General features: G+C 45.8%; 2 non-coding genes across 2 annotated transcripts; both read left to right on the top strand.

Moving 5' to 3' along the window:
* The first annotated feature begins 7,160 nt into the window (after nt 1-7,160).
* TRNAK-UUU (transfer RNA lysine (anticodon UUU)) lies at nt 7,161-7,233 on the top strand. Its single transcript has one exon. It is a non-coding gene; the product is annotated as a tRNA-Lys (tRNA).
* Nucleotides 7,234-9,515: 2,282 nt separating this feature from the next.
* Nucleotides 9,516-9,588, top strand: TRNAI-AAU (transfer RNA isoleucine (anticodon AAU)). The gene has a single exon. It is a non-coding gene; the product is annotated as a tRNA-Ile (tRNA).
* Nucleotides 9,589-14,949: the final 5,361 nt, after the last annotated feature.

Here is a 14,949-nt window from a genome sequence, read left to right as displayed (position 1 = left end):
CTTTTTCTGAAAAGAGATACAAAAAAGGAGCCAACAGACACACTAGGTTCAGCAAGGAAGAACTGGCAGGCCAAGCCATGCTCTCCTGGTTAGTAGGAAGGCTCTTCAGCCAGCTCTTCCCAAAGATCACTATCTAGAGACCTTTTAACAGCCACTGCAGATGCTGACCACAAAACAGGCAAAGAGATGCCAAAATAGAGTTATCCGCTGCCTGCAGCCATCACGCTACCAGGAGTTCTGTGCATACAGAAGTCCCTGCTGGTGGGAAAAGGCTTTGGTAGAGACTCTTCTGACACCAGCCGTTCTCAAATAGTGTTTAGTGCTCTGTGTTGTGACTTCAGCATCCACAGATGCCAGTTCAGTTGGGGGACATTTTTCCTGTCTCCACATTTGTCTAGTGCCTCCTTTCAACACTTGTCATCAAAAAGACCTGTTTCTTTTGCAAGCAACGTACAGCTAAGCAAAGGCAGTCTTCTCCATTTCCTCAAAAGGTCACCAAGCTGTGCGGAGAGGACACACATTCAGCCAGGCTGGATCCTGAATCTTCTCTTTATTCAGCAGGTGTCTGAGAAAGACACAAATCTACACCTTGTAGAGGTCAAAAATAGGAGTTTATTACACACAGTGCTGGCGGAGTGTCACCTTGGTTATTAGGCTCAGAGACATTGTTAATTAATTAATTAAAATAGAATATATAGATTTTCCATGAGCAGGGGAAAGTGACGGGGTAGGCAGTTCCACACCCCGGGATAGGTTTTGCAGCAAGACAAGATAAGCATATTAGCCAATAGTTAACAGATTACATAATGTCTCCACCCATGGTCTCAAGTTAGCAAGTTAACATTTCATTAATACTTTGATAAAATGTTGTTAGTATCAAATATCTATGTTGAATTCTGATTTGGGGTCCATAGGAATGGAGCAACTCCTTTGATTGTCCAAGAGGTACATTCCTAGGGGTTAAAGCAAAGAAACAGTGAAAGTATATGGCAATATAGATTGTTTTCTGTGTGTCTAAAGGCAGGCATTGGTCCCTGGGAAGGGACGTGGAAGGATGACATATCTTATACTGACATGTGACAACTTTTCATAAACTCAAGGTTTGATCTCTGGTAAGAACGTCTCCCTACAGAAGAAACAAACACAACAGGAACAGGGATTCTTTGTTCAATCTGCAACTCTGAATAAGACACAATTCTTTAGCTCTTAGCTCCAACACCTGGCAATTTGCTGACCAGGCCTATCTTAGCAAGCAAGGCTTTCTGCTTACCCCAGATTTCTCTTAGCTTATTACTATTTGCTAGGCCTCTAATCCTTGACCATACTCTGGACTTTGAGTCTTGAAAAGAGCTGGCACAATCCATGCACCAGGTTGCTATATAAATAGCAAATAGATTTTTAATACTTCACATGAAGTAATGGCAAAACTCTTGGTTCAGGCCTGTAGCAGTGATGGAATAAACTGCAGGTTCACATCAAGTCTCTGGAGTCCATCCACAGATGGGATGGGTCATTCAGTCCTTTGTATAGAGTTTCAGTTTGTAGCAAAGTCCCTCCAGCGGTATGAAGCAGGACTGAAGACAAGATGGAGACGAGGCATCAGCCTTTTATAGTCTCTTGCCATGTTGTCTTTGCTTTCTTTGTCCCAAGGACACTCTATCCAGCATGTGGCATAGAAAAACCTTTGAGTTCTGTACACAGGCAGGTCCCTGCATACCTTGCTGAGTCACAAGGTGTATCTGCCTTCTCTCAATGGGTCGATTGTATAGCTGATGGTCCGTAGTGGGCCATCAAGCAGCCTAGGCAGAACTGACACTAACTTGTCTAGAGTGTTCCCCAGAAGCAGAGCACGAGTTTGAAATATGGACAGCATAGAAACAATATTCATAACGTCGACTACAAAAATGATACACATCTAGAGATAGCATCAATATAATTAGCCAATCAGAACCTCTCCATAGACCCCTTACAAAACAACCTTTCTACAATATTGACTGCAAATATAGAACAGTGGTCGCAACGGTGATCTATACAGTTACAGATTATGTCAATAACGTCACAGGAGGTGACATGGCATCAGTGAGACTGATATTGGAATACTGCCTCCAGTTTTGGTGTCCTCGGTTGAAAAAGATGTTGTGAAATTGGAGCTGGGACAGCAAAGAGCCACCAAATGTTCTGAGGGCTGGATAAAAATGCCTTCTAGTGAGCTATTGAAAGAGCTCAGTCTGTTTAGCTTATCAAAAGAAGATTGAAAGGTGACTTCATTGAAGTGTTGAAGTGCCTTAATGGAGAGAAAAGATTGAGTGTTAGAGAGCTTTTTAATTGAGCAGAGAAATGCATAAGAAGACCCAATGGCTGGAAGATGAAAAGAGACAAATTCATATTACAACTAAGGCACAAATATTCAACAGTGAGGATGATTCACTACAGGAACAAGCTACCAAGGAAACCGGTGGATTCACCATGTCCTGATGTCGTTTAATGAAGATTAGATGCCTTTCTGGAATGGCTTTGCCCCAAAAGTAGCTCTTGTGTCATATAGGAGGCCTGTGATATGCAGGGGGTCAGATTAGATGCTCTAATGGTCTCGTCTAGCCAGAAAGTCGACTAATTTCTGAAAAACTGAGTATAGCATTGTCTAGCCGGCTTACTTCCTAGAACGAACGCTCCTTGAGTGGAGTGATCCACAGGGAGTAGCTCAAACCTCCAAAGTGCCTGGCCAGGGATAGGACATTAACACAGCAAGGGAGGGGTGTGGCAGTGACATCACAAAGGCCTTTTGCAGGACCTCAGACTATTGGTCAAAGGAAATGGGGACGTAGTGACCTCACAGAGAGATGCTGACATCAGCCAGGCAGGACAGGGGCGAGGGGCCAGGGAAACCTCAGAGACTCCTGTGGCTTTGCTTCAGCAAGTCTCCTTCCCCAGGTCTCTCTTTGAGGACTGAGAGAGTATTTGGGTTCATGGACATGAGCACCAGGAGGAACCTCTTTCGAGTTTTCTCCTTCCCTTTTAGTGATTTTACTAGAAAACAGCTGTCCCTGTTTAGAAGGTAAGATCGTCCTCGAGGTTTGAAACTTGTTCAGTCTGGTCCATCCGGTGAGAGTTGAATTCTAGGCATGGAAAACACGATCTTAAGGGGGCAGAATTTTATTCCACACCTGGGATTTTGTCCCTTAGAATCACTGGGGACATTAGGGTTTGTCCTTTTTGTTTCACCTTTTCCTCCCTCCCTCCCTCCCTCCCTCCTTTCTCTTCATCTCTTGCTTCTTTTGTCCTTTCTCCTGTTCCCCTCCCAACACCAGGGTGTGTGTGTGTATGTGTGTGAGTGTGTGTTGCGGGGCAGTGCTCTGCAGCTCCCACTGTGGGTGGTCCGTCCAAAACTGTGGGGCTGAACTAGTGCTCAGGCAGTGATCCCCAGCAGTGACATGAGCCATCCTTTGGGATCTCTGATGAGAACCTTCATACTCAGTCTCTACCCTGATTGGCTGAGCAAGGGGTTATTGACAGGAAGGAGACTCAGGTCCTTGTTGGTCTCTTTTAAGACCAAGGAAATAAGTCAGAACCAGTTCTATGTTTGACAAATTTTGCTGCTTCTCTGCATTATTGGTCTCTGAGCAGTTGATGATTCTCTCTAACATTGCAGTTCTCAAATACTTGCTGAATAATTCTGTCACTGTTGTTGGTCTGGAGCTCATCTGAGAGCACTTTAAGGTCATTCAATGTCTGACATTCAAGTTCCGATGGTTACTTTGAAAATCAGGGCTCTTGTGTCTTGTTCCCAACTCTGCCACTCGCTGGCTGGATGACCTATGGCAAGTCAATTCTCCTTTCTCAGCCTTAGCTTCTCCCTCTTTGAAGTAGAAATAATAATGATCCGCTACTACCTACCTCACGGTGGGTGGAGGATGGGGATCCATTGGAGAGTATCACTATAAGTAGTGCATAATATGAGGTGTTCTATCACGTTTACTCAGAGCAGATTATGATATAATAGAATAGCTGAAATAGTCTATTTGATTTGTATGTTTTTATTTTGAAATTGTTAAGAGCAGCAACGACTTAGCTCAGACTGAAGCTACTTATCTAATGTTTGAGATCCAAGTGTCTCCTCTTTGTGTGCGAGGAGACAATTTAACACACTGTGATAAACAGGAGATGCTTTTGTTTTGCAACAAAATATTTTTGCAAAGAACTTTTATCCCACTTGTTATGATTTAGAGAAACAAACTGGTTTAGTCTTAATGGGATTTTCTGAAAGAAACAGTTTGAATGACATTTCCCCCCATCTTGATTCCTGGGCTCTATCCCTGCCTCTGGCGGGGGGGTTTGTTGTCCATTAGAACAGGAGTCGGAACTGGTGGCTTTTCTTTCTGGCTCTGCCACCGCTTTGCTTTGTAGGCCCTTGGGTAGGTCAATTCCCTTCTCTGGACCTCAGGCTCCTCTCATCTGTCCAATGGGAACAGAGACAGTTCTTGAACTCTGGGCAGTTGTGAGCTTGAGCGAGATAAGGGGCATTAAAGCCTTCTGTGAAGGAGAAAAGGGAACTTCTCAGTGAGTGGGGATCCTCTCTGTATGACCCCAATAGGGAAGGGAAGAGATGGTGTGGGGGAGAAGACGGGCAGAAGGGGTCAAATGGGGCTAAACCAGAAATGAGGAGATTTTCTTCCTGTTAAAGTATCCTGGAGTCTCATTGCTGAAAAGTCACATCTTTAGTTAGGTTTGAACCAGCAGCCTTTCAATTGCCAGGCAAAGGTGTGAACTGCAGAGACTGATAACTGCTTGCTTCCCAGCTTGTCCTCAGAAGTAGCTGCAGTGGTGCTACTGGTTCGTGCAGAAGGGACTAATGCTGGGGTTATAAGTTCAAGCCCTACTTTAAATACTGGTTTCTATTACCCCTGTAGCTTCACTGTCAGAGAAAATTGATCTATTAGCTGCCAGGAAAGGTGTCTGGGCACCATATCTCCCTGCTTCTTCCAGTGCACCCCTGACTCGGTCACGGCTGTAGATTCTATATGCATTGAGTCTAGCTCTTTTCTAAACCTTCCTAGCACAGCTTGGTAGTGTCTCAGTCTCATAATCTGAAGGTTTTGAGTTCAAGCCTCTCAGAAGACAATGGTTTTTGCTCCCCGCTTCAAATTTTCTAAAGGAAATCAGAGAAAAGAAACTACAGGACAGTGTTTTCTAGGCACCCTCGCACCCATCTAACACACACACACACAGACTCTTCTAAGGCATTAACTTTTCCTTCTCTATGGAGTTTGTATTCTCCATAGAGCAAAATATATCAAAAACATGCAAGTCTAAACCTAATATAATATGAAACTCAATACAGATAAAATCTCACCCTCAGAGATCTTCCAATAAGCTTCTTTTGCAGACTAGGCTTATTTCTAGTCTGGGCCCAATCTTTTCACCTGGCGTAATCCTCGTTCCAGCTCAGGTGGTAGCTAGGGGATTTCTTATGACTGCAGCCACCTTTCTTCTGTTCTACCCACTTATAGAACTTTGGTACAAGGCAGGAATCTTTTGTCTGTCTCCTGGGGGAAAGCCCCAGGTTTAAGATGGATTCCTGTACCAGGTGACATGCTCACATGTCCTGTGAGACCCCAAGCCTTCATTCTTCCTGGCCTGACTCACAGATGGTGCAGGACAGAGCCATCTACAGTCAATTGTCCTGGTTAATGGGAGCCATCAAGAGTCCAAACCACTATTAATGGCCCACACTTTGCATCATTACAACAGGACCTCAGAGTTATATTTCATATTTCTAGTTTCAGATACAAGAATTATCGGTTCATACAAATACGATGAACACACACAGTAGATTATAAACTTTGTAATGCTACCTTACATGCATAAAGCATACTCCAGTTACATTATATTCACACTCATTAGCATATTTTAATAAAATCATATGGAGTGCAACGTCATAGCAGGGAAAGGGTTTTACTGCAGCACCTGGGAGCAGTTGAGTTTCATGTTCAGGCTGTGGTATGAGTTTCTCCAGGTTTCTCATAAGCACACAGGGCCCTTAGCAGGTGCTTTCGATACAGGAATGGCTCAGACATGATAAAGTGATGGGAATTGCATTTTCCTTTTTAATTTTTGTATTTCCAATGACATTTCTGTTGTGATTTCGTTTTGTTTTGTATAACTGTGTTTTCTCCTGGATTTGCTATTTAACTAAAAAAGGAATAAGGCCTCAGGGCGCCGGATGGAGGAGTAGGCTGGGGCTAGGACTGCTAAAAGAGTGAAAGCATCAGGTTTTCTGTATTGTTTCCTGTCCTCATTTTCTGACTAGTTTCTGTTCTGCATGAAATTTGCTCAGTTGGTAAAACATCAGACTTTTAATCTGAGGGACTAGGGTTCAAGTCCCTGGTCAGGTAGAAGGACAATCCCTCAAGATTTTCAGAAGGCATCTCTTGAGGACTCTCTTTGACTTCAGTTTTTCCTTTTCAGAACTTGGCCTTTCCTAGGAAGGGCCCTTTACTGCTTGGGACTGAAGGTGCTACTTCCTCACCTGTCCACTGGCATTGCAGTCTGAGGAAGAAAAGCGTCTGGGCCTCCAACAAAGTGTTGTGTGCTGATTTTTTGAGCTAATGTAGGGCTGGCCAGAAAGGCATGTTCCCACTGGGTATTCCCTGACAGAAAAAATTGTCCCCACAGAGTCTTTCATGCCAGAAGTCGCACATGCTTAGCTGATCTCATGGTGTAAGGGCTGGTGTTGTAAATTGTGAAATCAAAGTTCAAGCCCTAGTAGAATTTTGGGGTCTTTTAATTGCCAGCTAATTATCCTGGGATTTCCAAAGCTTCATCTTGCTCTTTCCAATGACATGGTAGCCTGTCTCTGGCCTGCTAGCTGTTGTGACTCGCACAAGAGGGCATGTTTAATCTGGAAGCGAGGCCCTCCCTTAGACTCAGTCTGAATAAAGGTCAATCTACCACTGCATGAGATAGGTCAAGTTTATTTTGCTTTGTATAACTGTGTTTTCTCCTGGATCTGATATTAACTAAAAAAAGAAGAATGTCTCTGGGCACCGGATGGAGGAGCAAGATTGGCCTAGGGCTGCTAAAGAAGCAAGAATAGCAAATTTTCTGCCCTCTTTTTCTTGACTAGTTTCTCTTCTGCATCAAACTTGCCCCTTTTCATGTGAGCCTGGCTAGCTCAGTTGGTAGAGCATCAGACTTTTAATCTGAGAGTCCAGGGTTCAAGTCCCTCGTCAGATGTGAAGAGGGCAGATTTCCCTGTATGGTACTCCTCCAACAACTGAAAAAGGCATCTTTTCAGGGTGTTATTTCACAACAGTCTTTCTCCTCCAGGACTTGGTCTTTCCTAGAAAGGGCCATGTACTGCCTAGGATGGAAGGGGCAACTTCCTCACATGCCCACTGGCCTCTCAGTCTGGATTAAGAAAGGCCTCTAGGAGAGCAGCAAACTGTTAGATGCCAACTTGGTGAGCAAATGCAGGGCTGCGCTCGCAGGGTCATCCACACCAGAACTCAGCAGAGATCTGGGGGTTCCCTATTGGTCCCATGGTGTAAGAGCAGCCCTCAGGACTTTGAATCCTGCAATCTGAGTTGAAGTCTCAGTGGGATCTGAGGACAATTCCTGTGCGACCTAATCCTGCTGGGTCTTCCAAGGCTCTGTCTTGCTCTCTCAAATGATATGAAAGCCTGCCTTTTGCCTGCTAGCTGTTGTGACTTGAGCACAAGAGGGGATGTTTGATCCAGAAGGCTGGCCGTGCTTGGAGTCCTGTACGTAGGGATGGGAGCTCCATTTCCTCTGAGTCCTGAAGCTGAGCTGCAGCCTGGCCTAGGAGGCAGCCCTATTGATTGACCAACTGGCCCAAAGTCATTTGGGCGGTGTTGGTGTTCCCCAGGAATGCTGAAGGGCCTAAGGGAGGGAGGCTCAATATTCCCCCCATCAGTCAGGGTGGAAGAGGAGGGCTGAAAGAGTGGGCAGGTTGATGAGCTGGGCCTTCTGGCATTTAGTTGGGTACATGGTAAGGAACGCAAACTGGGAGAAGCAGTTGCTGGCCTGTGAGGAATGGCTCAGCCGGTGGCATAAGTGGACCTTGTAATTACCTACAAAGCTGTGATGCTCAAGACCTATCTTTCGGCTACAGGGAATTTCCTCAGCCATGTATTTCCCTCTGCTCCACGAGTGCTGCTGAGGCTGAACATGACCTTCCACTTCTTGTGGGGCAATAGGATGTCCCTACCTAGACAGGAGATGTGTGGCTTTTCTGCCATATTAGAAGAGAGGTTGGGCCTGGTGGGCTTTGAAGTCTTTTATGGCTTTACTTTTTTGTTTTTACATTTTCAGTGGGTGGCTCCCAAGCAAGAGTTGACTCACCTGAACTTTCTTTCTTCTCCTGCTCTTTCTCAGCAAAGGGAAGAAAAAGAAGCTCTCCTTCAAGCTGGAGTCAGAAGGACAACATAAGGATGACTTCCTGAGTGCCAGCTCCAGTCCTTTGCTCTACCAGCTGACCTATCGAAGGGCTGCCATCACCTTCTCCAGGTTCGCCCATCGGTGTGTTCAGAATGGAGAGGGGTAACTAGTGGTGTTCCCCAATGGTGAGTCCTAGCACCAATCCTATTCAACTTAGTCATAAATGATCTGGAGAAAGGGGTAAATAGTGAGGTGGCAAAGTTTGCAGATGATACTAAACTACTCAAGATAGTTAAGACCAACGCAGACTGTGAAAGAATTTCAAAGAGACCTCACAAAACTAAGTGATTGGGCAAAAAAATGGCAAATGAGATGTAATGTGGATAAATGTAAAGTAATGCACATTGGGAAAAATAACCCCAACTATACATACAATATGATGGGGGCTAATTTAGTTACGGTTAATCAGGAAAGATATCTTGGAGTCATCGTGGATAGTTCTCTGAAAATGACCATGCAGTGTTCAGCAGCAGTCAAAAAAGCAAACAGGATGTTAGGAATAATTTAATAAGGGATAGAGAATAAGACAGAGAATAGTATCAGAGGGTAGCCGTGTTAGTCTGGATCTGTAAAAGCAGCAAAGAATCCTGTGGCACCTTATAGACTAACAGACGTTTTGGAGCATGAGCTTTCGTGGGTATTCACCCACGAAAGCTCATGCTCCAAATCATCTGTTAGTCTATAAGGTGCCACAGGATTCTTTGCTGCTAAGACAGAGAATATATTATTGCCCTTATATAAATCCATGGTACTGCGTATAGATGTGGTCTCCTCATTTCAAAAAAGATATACTGGCACTAGAAAAGGTTCAGAAAAGGGCAACTACTATTAGCCAGGATGGGTAAGAAATGGTGTCCCTAGCCTCTATTTGTCAGAGGATGGAGATGGATGGCAGGAGAGAGATCACTTGATCATTGCCTGTTAGGTTCACGCTCTCTGGGGCACCTGGCATTGGCCACTGTTGGCAGCCAGGACACTGGGCTGGATGGACCTTTGGTCTGACCCAGAATAGCCATTCTTATACTCTTATGAAGGGAGGGGCAGAGTCCTCTGATAGAGTTTCTGTAGTGTAGTGGTTATCACGTTTGCCTAATAAGCAAAAGATCCTTGGTTCAAAACCAAGCAGAAACAAAATTGCTTACTTTTCCCAGCTTCCCTGGCTGTCTAGCAAAGTTCCTACTGCTGCCACTGGCATGTGCCTGTGATAAACCCAACTCCTCCAAGACAGAGGCTGGGGAAATGAGCTGAGAAAGAGCCTTGGCATCAGCAGGGGAAAGCTAGAGCATCTGGGCCAGTCACCTTTTGGAGCCTTGTGGCTTGGTCTCCTCTGCCCTGGGAGGTTGGCTGGTGGAGGCCGGCTCTTCCTGCTGGCCTCCTTTGTGTGACTTGCCAAAGGAGGAAGTGAGGCAAGAATGGGGCAAAAGAGGAAAGTCGAGCTGAGGAAGGCAGGGCAGAAGCTAAGCCCCTCAGTGTGGCTAAGTGGGGTTAGTAGAGCACCACCATTCATTCTGTAAAGTCTGGGGAGGTGCGGTTGGCTGCTGGGAGGTAGGATCCTGTGCTTGCCTCTTGGCTTCCCAAGGATGGATACTTGCAACCCAGGAGAGGAAGGATGGTTCTGGGTGAAAGGAAGACAAGCAAAGCTCTGGGAGGAAATTTGGGTGTGGGGTGCGGGCTTTCTGCTCGGGGGTTGAGGTGCAGGAGGGGTGATGCTTACCCCAGGCACTGCAACTCCCAAAGTGACCGGTACACACAACCCTGTGACAGCAGCTCCCAGGTCAGCGGGGACAGTGAGTCTCCATGTGCCGCTGCCTGCAGACATGGCCCCCAGAGCTCCCATTGGCTGCAGTTCCTGGCCAATGGGAGCTGTGGAGTTGGTTCTCAGGGCAGAGGCAGTACATGGAGACACTCCCCCCACCCCAGGGGATGCTGGGACATGCCAGACACTTCTGGGAGCAGCATGGAGGGACAGAGGCAGAGTGGGCATGGAGCCACCTTAGTGCTGCTGGCACATCTCTGCACACCCATTGGTGGTGGGGGCGGCAGAGGGTCTCCATGTGCTGCCTGGAGTAGGGGTAGAGCACAGAGCTGCCTCCCCTCCCGGGTCTATTACAGGAGTAGGTGAGTGGGCTCTTTTGGCCCGCAAGGGGCAGCAAGTCAGACTAGATGATCACACTGATCCCTTCTAACCTTAAATGCTCTGAGTCTAAAAGGGAGAGGGAAGTAAGGGGAAAAAATCCCAAACATTGTAATACCAGGGTGACTCCACCTGCTCACAGTATAGTCCTGCCCCTTTCTTCCTGCCCTGAGTGTTTAATGACCTGCAGGACATTGATTCTCTCACGCCATTGATAAACTGATACAATGTGATGAAAATTAAACTAGTTTCCAGTTGAGAAAACAGCACCTCAGTACAGTGGCTGGGAATTGAACCCAGGTCAACTGCTCGGAAGGTAGCTATGCTCACCACTATACCACCAACACATCTGGTGCAATTACTACTTATGCTTGTCCAGTGAGGCTAGGCCAGAATTGAGGCATTTCCCTGCCTGTTAAAATGTACTGGATTCTCTTCACAAAAAAGCCAAGCACCTCTATCTTCACCTGGGTTTGAAGCATCAGCCTTTCAATTAGCCACCAATGTTGTTAATCACAGACACAGGTAACTGCCTACTTCCCAAGCTTGTCTATGAAGCACCTATAGGGATACACCTGGCTAGTGAGGGAGGCGCACTGCTGGGGTTATGAGCTCAGGCCTCACCCAATGCATCGGTTTTCATTAGCCAGGGAGCTTCCCCCATTGCTTTGTCTCATTCACATGGAAAGTGCCATAGGAGGGAGATGAGAGTAAATTCTAAACTCTGAAATGCAGCGGTGGCCCAGAGATCGGGATGAGGGGTTTGAAGAGAAAAAGCTCTAAGAGTATAAAACCAGACAGTGTCCAGGGGCAGGTACGGTACAACGCCTCAACAGGAAGCCATGGGGGGTGGGGGTTCACTCCCTCTGTTCGATGCCCTGAGAGATATTTGAAGATGAAGATAACGCCATGGCTAACAGGTGACTGGCACGTCCTGGGTTCAAGAAAGGAAGGGACTTGGGTTAACAGTCTGAAGATTTGCGTTAACGTCACTGTCTGACCTCCCTTCACCTCGGGGCAGGTTTGTACGTTGCTGGGTGGAATGCACAGACTCCTGCAGAGCAGGGGCAGCTGTTCCCATGGCAGAGAGCCTGGCACTTAGGAGACTTTCTACACTTGCTGTTTTGAAGCAATTCAATAAAATAACAGTGGAGCTACAATGCCCGGTCCAATATTTCAGCCCCCTGCTGCAAAAACACTATTTTAGGATCTACACAGGAGGCTTCCAGCGCTAGGACACCTGACCAGAGAGCTCAGTGGGGGTATAACAGCTGCTGAGGGTCCTGAGCTAATCCACTTGCAGGTGGAAGCGTTTTGATTTATTTGATTGATAATGAGCATCAGCTACCAGGGGAGAAGCCCTGCGAGCCGCTGCCACTGGGAAAGGGCAGGGGGAGGGGGAGCAAGAGGAGAAAGGCAGAGACATTGGAGACGAGGAATTGGGGGGAGAAGAAAGAGAGAACAGAGAGACAGTAAATGATTGAAGCAGAACAGGTGTCCCAGCTCGATCTTGCTCATCACAGGAGTTCAGAGAGACAGGCAGTTGCAGGTTTTCAATGTCAAGTCTGAACTTTGAATCTAACAATTTGAGTTCAAATATCAAGGGGATCTCCACAGACCTGATCTCTTCCCCCCTCTGCTTTTAGTATTAATTTTTATTTTGACGTGTTTTGCTTAACCGTGATCTTCTCTTTCCCCACCTGTACTGCAATTTGGGGATTATTTTTATTTTGCCTCCCTTTTGTTCATGTCATTATAATTGTAACTGCAAAGGAATCTGCAGGAGCAAAAACTGACTCAAAACTTTATTTCCCCATCATGCAGAAACATCATACAAACAGCTCACGCAGCTGGAATCATAACACAGGAGGCCAGGGGATGGGAGATGCAGGTTTCCAAGTGTTCTGTCTTTCTCAGATGACACATTTCAGCCCCTTGTGTGCCTCCATCCTGTATGACCTGCTGGGTTTGAGACATTTATTGTCTCATTTTATTGATAACGTGATTGCAATACAATGTGACTGAAATTAAACCACTTCCAGAAGAGGAAAAGCCATTATTGCATTGGCTTGGAATCAAACCCCAATCAACTGCTTGGAAGGCACCTATGCTCATCACTATACCACCAATGCATCTGGCAAAAGTAGCTTTCCTACAGGCTCTGTGTGCTGGCAAAGAAGGTGACACCTGACCACAGAGATAGTGAGCAGGGTGGATGGGCTGGAAGCTGCCTGACAGCTGGGAGCAGAGTTCGGATCCCAGAGTGACTTAAAGGGGACAAAGGTGAAAACAGAGCTCATTGGGAGCTGGCCCCACCCCAGGAGAGGGGAACTGAAACTCAACTTCACTCACAGAAAAATCTTCCCTGAGAAGGAAGGGGACAGCTTGTTTTAAGGACAAGGTTTGTGTTTGTTCCTGCTACATACGGAGGGGCTGGGTAGTGCTGATTCCAGCCCCCAACTCTGGGAGGATAAGGAACAGATTCAGGCTGCCAGTCATCTGCAGGAGGGAGATGATCTTTTGACAGTGACAGATGCCTCATCCTAAAGGCCTTTGTCTGCCCCCTTTTAGTGACTGTTTGGTATAGGAATGCAGCCACCACTCTTGGGTCTCTCCTGGGGAAATAATGTTTCTGTGCAAAACACCAAAGCTTTTAACAGAAAGGAAGAAAAGGAGATGGCAACACAATGGGACTAGCACATAAGGAATGAAACACAAGATGCTTCTCCCATGTGCATTGACTTTTAACCTTGGTTGCAATGGTGTTGTATCTGTGTTGGTCCTAGGAGTCCTCTGGGGTGCCTGACATTGGTCATTTTCAGAAGACTGGACAGTGGTCTAGATGAACTGGTCTGACTCAGTGTGACTGTTCTTATGTTCTAACTGCTGTTTAGGAAAGAGACGACCTTTCAGGCTACACAGAACTGGAGCAGGGTGCTGGGTTAGCTCCAAAGCTTGTCTCTTTCACCAACAGAGGTTGGTCCTCGACAAGCGCTTACCCTCACCCACCTTGTCTCTCTTGGACTCTGAAAAGTGTTTTCTCTCCACTCCCTTTGCAGAGAAGTTAAGTTTCCCTTTGAAGTAATTGTATTGACCGTGACACTAGAGTTGAAGATTTAATATTATAAATAAATGAGTCTAAATCTGAGGTTCTGGTTTTCACATTGGTTTTTCTAACTCAGTTCCCAATTCTCTTCTAGAAAGGCCTCCGGGATGTCTGCCCAGCCCAACAAAAGTGGCTAGGAGAGAGTCCACAATCCTGCTCTTTCAGGTAGTGGAAGGCTGCTATCAAATCCCTCCTCACTCAGTCAGTCCCCAGCCTGTGGCAGTGCATAGGATTCTTCCATCCTAAGTGCAGAACTCTGCACTTCTCCTTGTTGAACTTCCTCAGATTTCTTTTGGCCCAATCCTCCAATTGGCCTAGGTCACTCTGGACCCAAACCCTGTCCTCCAGCGCTTGGATTCTTTACATGCTTTCACAGAGCGAAGTGCACATGTTCCATGATTTCATAGGGCAGAGTTTTGTGCTATTGGGAGCTTTCCCTGTGCGAATTTGACAGGTGGATCAACATAGAGACAAACTGTGACCTTTCTCAGGGTACTGAGGACTGTGAGTCTCCTTGTTGCCACCTGCCACAAGGAAGAGGGAGTTTTGCATTTGGCAGCTGGATGTTAGTGACCAAACTCACCAGCCTGCTGGAACTCAAGGACCCTCCTCTGAGTTACAGCAGCCACCCTAACCCCTGAGTTCCTTCAGTGTGTCCACCAGATATTTGGTGAAATCCCAGATCCTCTCTTACTGAAGTATCCCAAGATACAGTAGCAAGGGTCCACAGTAAAACTAGTATTTCACGCAGCACTTGAGTACAGTTATTGAACAAGCAAAAAAATTATTTAACGGATAGAGATTTAAACAAACAAATGTGAGTGATGGATACCACCTGTTATCAACTAAACAAAGGCAGAAAATGATAGAAGAGAAAGGCCAGCACAAAAAACAGAGAGAGGAACAATAAGATACTAAAAGGACAATGGTTGGAACTCTCCATTTCTCTCAGTCTTTGGACTGATGGGTACTAGAGCTGTAGCAACAGTTGAGGAACCAGGGTAAATTAAATCAAATTAACTTTTCAAGATTAGCCATCATTTTCTATATGACTAACAAAAACAAGACAACTTTCAGTTTTCCAAAATAATTCAGATTATCACACAGTCTCTTACTCTTTAACCAATAACTTCACCTATAATTTCATTTTAATTGGTAACAACAACATATTCAAAGATCACAAATTGTTGTCATATGTTACTTTTCTTTTAATCCCCATTGCCAACAACTGAATGCTGGTTCTTATTGTGGT

The sequence above is a fragment of the Gopherus flavomarginatus genome, chromosome 23 (assembly GCF_025201925.1).
Source record: "Gopherus flavomarginatus isolate rGopFla2 chromosome 23, rGopFla2.mat.asm, whole genome shotgun sequence".
Taxonomy (NCBI): Eukaryota; Metazoa; Chordata; order Testudines; family Testudinidae; genus Gopherus; species Gopherus flavomarginatus.
Note: the sequence above shows the minus strand (reverse complement) of the source record. Positions and strands in the feature narration are given on the sequence as shown.